We start from the raw sequence: 7,104 nt of genomic DNA, 5'->3' as shown, positions 1-7,104 counted from the left end.
TTTAACTCAATCTATTGTAAATTCTTTCATAAATACTACGATAGCCAGTCAGATCAATGCCATAGTCATGTCCACCGCCTAGATATTAGGTTTTATATTTGGCAATCAAGTTATCAACCAATTAACCGATGGTGAATTAGTGGACTTACTTAATCCAACATCAGGAATGAGTATGATTCTTATGGATAAATTGAACAAACAAAATTATATGGATGTTGACAGAGGTTATATTGAAACAGTTGTTCCACAGTCAATACTCGAAAAAGAACAATTTGTTGACGAAGCGGATATAGTAGTATCCTCCGAAAATGTATCATTTATTGAACAGTATACTACTACTACTACTAATTTCATAGATGTTATAATAACACGTTTAGAATCTGAGTTTTCCGATTTATTATCATTAGTAAAAGATGAGGCTATTACTATAACCGAAATTGAAGTTACAACTCGAGTGCCTAAGATAATTTCAAGACTGTTAAAATATTTCTCCGAAAACATTCTCCATGATGCTCTTCAAGAATTATTATCTGTAATTATGGTAGAAGCTTCATCTCAACAAATGATTATTCAACTTTTGGCGATGATCATTCGATCATCTATGGTTGAAATGAGCATTCAACTTTCAATACGGCTTTTATCCGTTTTATCTTCGTCTTTATCCCTTGTTTTATCTGTGGGATTAGTGTTGTTACCATTAGAATTATATTTATCAATAGGTAATATTGGTGGGTACAATAATGAAATAACTCCTGCTGCATTAGAAAACCTTCGCCATAAAATAATTAATCAATTGTTAGAACAAGATATAAACTTTGGACAATATATTAAATTGGGGCCTCCACAGTCTATAACCACACCACAAATAACACCAGATATGATATATTTATCTGCCATAAATGAAATAATACGCATTTATCCCCAATGTATAAACATAATTGGTATGGATGGAACTACCACAAATTCTTTAGAAGAAAACAAGATGATTTTAAGCCTGCTTAGTCAGTTTGATGTAAACAGCCTTGGTCAAGCAATTACTCACAAGATTAATTCTAAAACCTATGATAGAGATTCTAAAGTGATAGATATGAGTAATTATATCATTAATGAAGCTAAATATAAACATTATCCCATTCAAACTGCAGATTTGGAATTACAAGAAGTAGAAAATTTAATTTCAAATTCTAAAAGGGATATATTAATTTTATGTTTAGCTTTGATATTTTTAATTGTCAGTCTGTTCCTCTTTCTCTTCAAGAAGCAACTTTATTCTTTTTATACACTAGGCATAAGTAATTGTTTTTATATATATTGGTCTCTTTCTACAGCTTGGTTAAATTAAAATCCATAATAAATATTATATGAGTGTGTGTGTGTGTTCATCCGGTGGTATTCTGAGGCCCCCAAAATAACAACTTGGACCATTTTTATATAAAGAGCTTCACACCAACAGAGAGATCAGACAAGACTCAATTCGTCTCGTTGATAGAGCCGGTGCCTGTCTGGGTGTACGTCTTTATGCTGGGTCCAGTCCCATTCCCTTTTTTAATTCTACTAACTCCAAAGGTTTTAATGAGTAAATGTCCTCCATTGTACAAGGTGTATACATGCTTGTCATATGTGGCAAAGACCTCGATCCCCTTCACATATTAAACATATGGAATGGTATCCGTATGGATAGTTCCCTTCCCAAAATTAGCATGTCATTGTTCACTCTGAACAAAATCGACCCAAATGAGTTTCCCTTAACTCAATCTACCCCAGACCTTTCCCCCCCAAAAAAAAACACCAACATCAAAAAGACATCATCAGATGATAATGATCTTAACCCACCCTTCAAGAAAAGAAAGAAAAATGCCATCAGAAGTAGGTTTGGAATGGTGAACCGAGACGATGAAGATTCATCTGAAGATTCATCTGAAGATTCATCTGAAGATTCATCTGAAGATTCCTCCTCGGAATCCTCTGACGAGGGGTTCCTCTCATTGATCAAGTAAGTAATGACATTTCACATAAATATTGGTGTTGGCGTTATGGTGTGTTAACTCAATGGCTCCCTGAAGTCCATTGGGCCAAATATTATATACAGTATCGGATAACATAATACTCGCCGGAGCTTCGAGACCTGAGCTCTTCGTCGCTGGCCACTAGATTGTCCTCAATGAATAAAAAGGATGTGATAGCTCCTTACTCCCTCAGTCTACCTCGTAGTTCACGCTCAGTGACAACATGTGTTTAAATCCTTGAAGAAATCCATTCAGTATAGTGAGTGAAGTCGTATTCTCGTCGTTCCTTCTTAAGGGTTATAGTATTAATTTGCTTTTTTTTTTTTTTTTTTGTGTGTGTGTAATTTTTGTAATTTTTGTGATGAATAATTGTCTAAAATTGAATTTTATGGAATGCCTAGGGATGTAAAAATTACAATGTAAAATTTACCAGCAATGAATATTGTTTCTCAATGATCATAGTTTTTTTTTATAGTTTGGATGTTTATAGACTAATTTAATAATGGTCTGATTGTAACAACCTAAAAAAATTTCAGGACCCCAGTACTAAGCGGCTCATCAATCATCTGAACATGGCGCATGTTGGACCTGACACACAGTCCTCTTCCAACCCAGACAATAAAATCACACCACAAAGAAACTGTCACTCAGGCAGTTGTCTAGAGGCTGGGTTTGTGCGCCGGGGCAGTGACAATGGACAACAGCAACCATCTCAACATAACATTTCTCAGTCCCAACATACTCAAGGGCACATCAAAGATGTCGCTGGTGGATGCCATGAAGGCATGGACGATGGGGCAATGGGCGAGACGAAGGGACAAAAAGTGTGTGAATGTTGCACTGTGGGGGGGGAGGCTCTCGTCTCCTGGCGATGCCCACATCAACACACTCTTGAGTGGTTAGATGAACAATCCCATCAACAACAACAAAAAATACAGCAACAACATCAAAAAAATTACATTTTGGGGAGTAGGGATGATGAAAGAGATGCAGATTCTGCCCAGACCACTAGTAATGGAAAGAAGGTTCGTTCTCCACGTTTCAGTGACTATTGTGAGGGTCAGTCAGCTCCATCCAACACTCAGGCTAATCCCAAGGTTGTAAGCATTGACTCGTCGTTTTACCAGTTCCTGAAGTTGGCACCCCCCGGTTTAGCCTACTACCCTCCTCTTAACAATGATCATGCAATGACAGCAGATGGAAATGAGGTTGATGATGTACAACCGATCGATCTCTCCCTTAAATCTAAACCATCAGCATCGCCAAAACTAACCTCTGTACAGTCAGCTCCATCCAACACTCAGGCTAATCCCAAGGTTGTAAGCATTGACTCGTCGTTTCTTAACAATGATCATGCAATGAGAGCAGATGGAAATGAGGTTGATGATGTACAACCGATCGATCTCTCCCTTAAATCTAAACCATCAGCATCGCCAAAACTAACCTCTGTACAGTCAGCTCCATCCAACACTCATTCTAAGTCCCTGAAGTTGGCACCCCCCGGTTTAGCCTACTACTCTCCTCTTAACAATGGTCATGCAATGAGAGCAGATGGAAATGAGGTTGATGATGACGAACACAGATTCATATGTGATATTTGCCAAAAAGTATATAAGCGAAAAGAAGCCTTAACAAAACACCGTCGACTCCATACAGGGGAGAAGCCTTTTGAATGTGACAAGTGTTTCAAGAGGTTCTCTTACAGGGGTTCCCATTCTAGACATAAACAGAAACACTGTCCAGTTTTACACTGTTTTACTTTCTTCAAGTTCATCCAAGAGTTCTCGTCTAATAACACTTTTAAGGGACCTATTTGATAAGTCCCATCATAAGATTAATTTCATATATTCTATCTCGTTTAATTCTTTCCGCATGTTGAGAACTTTGTATAGGACGCTTCATTTTGTATTTTTTCCAGTCTATCAATACTTTTGCCATTCTGCAGGACCAAAGCTGGTACATGATAGTCTATCAGAGACCTTTATACGCTAAATACATCATTCTTACTATTCTAATATTAACACCATATTTCGGGCTGTACCCCACTACAGTTCTGAGAGCCTTGAGTCTGTCTCTACATTGTTGATGTAACTTATTGATTGTAGTTGAGGTACAAGGGACAGAGACTCCAAGGTATTTGAAAGAAGAGACATAGTCTATTGGTATGTCCCATCACTTAACCTATTTTCACTAATTGTAATATTTTTGGTATAAAAATTAGTACTTGCAAACTCAAAATATATGCAATAAGTCCTAAATCAGGCTTAATATATAAGATAAACGAAAAATGTTGTTTTTAATATAAATTATAAAAATCAATGTGTTTTCATAATAATAAATATCCCATTGGAAACTGGAAACAATTTCAATATTGAAGGGTTGGTTAGGTACTGTCACTAAAAGTATAATAGACTCAAAAGCTACACGAAAAACAACGTAGAAATAAATCACCATCGGAATCTTTCACGCAATCCCAAAAGGAATTAAATATGGTTACAGATTCATTAATTAAAATGGGGGATTGGTAAACCCCGCCGGAAGAAGATGGTTCCCTCCTCCCAATCTTGCAGTAACCATAAAATTTATTTCGTGTCATAATACAGTATGAAGGATCAGACTCTTATAATCAGTGAAATTTTGATGAACTCCTGTCTCAAAGACACGAGTGTGTGTGTGTGTGGCTGTTGTGTTTAGCTAGTGTATGTAGCTAGCTGTTGGGTGTAGCTAGTGGGTGTAGCTAGTGTGTGTAGCTGTTGGGTTTGGCTTGTGTGTGTGTGTGTGTGTGTGTGTGTGTGTGGCTGTTGTGTTTAGCTAGTGTATGTAGCTAGCTGTTGGGTGTAGCTAGTGGGTGTAGCTAGTGTGTGTAGCTGTTGGGTGTGGCTTGTGTGTGTGTGTGTGTGTGGCTGTTGTGTTTAGCTAGTGTATGTAGCTAGCTGTTGGGTGTAGCTAGTGGGTGTAGCTAGTGTGTGTAGCTGTTGGGTGTAGCTTGTGTGTGTGTGTGTGTGTGGCTGTTGTGTTTTGTAGCTAGCTGTTGGGTGTAGCTAGTGGGTGTAGCTAGTGTGTGTAGCTGTTGGGTGTGGCTTGTGTGTGTGTGTGTGTGGCTGTTGTGTTTTGTAGCTAGCTGTTGGGTGTAGCTAGTGGGTGTAGCTAGTGTGTGTAGCTGTTGGGTGTGGCTTGTGTGTGTGTGTGTGTGTGTATGTGGCTGTTGTGTTTAGCTAGTGTATGTAGCTAGCTGTTGGGTGTGGCTTGTGTGTGTGTGTGTGTGTGTGTGTGTGTGGCTTGTGTGTGTGTGTGTGTGTGTGTGTGTGGTGTGTGTGTGTGTGTGTGTGTGTGTGGCTGTTGTGTTTAGCTAGTGTATGTAGCTAGCTGTTGGGTGTAGCTAGTGGGTGTAGCTAGTGTGTTTAGCTGTTGGGTGTAGCTAGTGGGTGTAGCTAGTGTGTTTAGCTGTTGGGTGTGGCTGGTATGTGTGGCTGGTAGGTGCAGCTTGTGAGTGCAGCTTGTGAGTGCAGCTTGTGGGTGCAGCTTGTGGGTTTAGCTGGTGTGTGTAGCTTGTCATGCGACCAGTGGGACGAGGGTCACCAATGGTTGGTGGGGATCAACGCCTTTGAAAGTGTTCTATGTTGCTTTTATTGGACAGAATAAACAAAATGTGAAAACTAATAAAATTTATAGAAAATCTAACAAAATTCAAAAGTATATAATAATTTGAAACATTACGAACAAAAAAAAAAGTGAGGTACCACTTGAGGCACCCATTCTCAGTCTGTATCCTTCTGGGACCCAGTGCATTAAACTTCCACACCCACACCCACACCCACACCCACACCCACACCCACACCCACACCCACACCCACACCCACACCCACCACCCACACCCACACCCACACCCACCACCCACACCCACCACCCACACCCACATCACATACCACACCCACTACAGCCACACCAACCTATCACACCCACTCCAGCCAACCCAACATCCACACCAGCCAATCACACCCACACTACACCCACACCAATCTACCACAAGCCAATCACACCCACTACACCCACACCCACCCACACCAAACCCTCAACCCACAACACCCACACCAACCATCCACACCAGCCAATCACACCCACACTACACCCACACCAATCTACCACAAGCCAATCACACCCACTAAACCCACACCCACCCACACCAAACCCTCAACCCACAACACCCACACCAACCATCCACACCAGCCAATCACACCCACACTACACCCACACCAATCTACCACAAGCCAATCACACCCACTACACCCACACCCACCCACACCAAACCCTCAACCCACAACACCCACACCAACCATCCACACCAGCCAATCACACCCACACTACACCCACACCAATCTACCACAAGCCAATCACACCCACTAAAACCACACCAGCCAACCACACCAAACCCTCAACCCACAACACCCACACCAACCATCCACACCAGCCAATCACACCCACACTACACCCACACCAACCATCCACGCCAGCCAATCACACCCACACTACACCCACACCAATCTACCACAAGCCAATCACACCCACTAAAACCACACCAGCCAACCACACCCACACCCACACCAGCCAACCCCACCCATACAAAACCCTCAACCCACAACACCGACACCAGCCAACCACACCCACCACCCACACCCACCCACACCAAACCCTCAACCCACAACACCCACACCAGCCACATCCACAACACATCCACATCACATACCACACCCACAACACATCCACATCACATACCACACCCACTACAGCCACACCAACCCACATGACATTCACACCCACCACATACACCCACCACAACCTCTACACCCACACCACCCACATCACATCCACACCAGCCAATCACACCCACCACACCCTCTACACCCACAACAGGCCATCACACCCACCACACCCACTCTACCCACAAAACTCCACCACATCCACAACACCCACACACCCCTAAGACGATCACAGTTTCACTACCACCCCCAGCCACCCCACTCCAGCTACACCATCCCACAACCCCAGCCACACCACAACCCCAGCCACACCACAACCCCAGTCACACCACAACCCCAGC

This window comes from Procambarus clarkii, chromosome 35 (assembly GCF_040958095.1).
Source record: "Procambarus clarkii isolate CNS0578487 chromosome 35, FALCON_Pclarkii_2.0, whole genome shotgun sequence".
Lineage (NCBI taxonomy): Eukaryota > Metazoa > Arthropoda > Malacostraca > Decapoda > Cambaridae > Procambarus > Procambarus clarkii.
Note: the sequence above shows the minus strand (reverse complement) of the source record.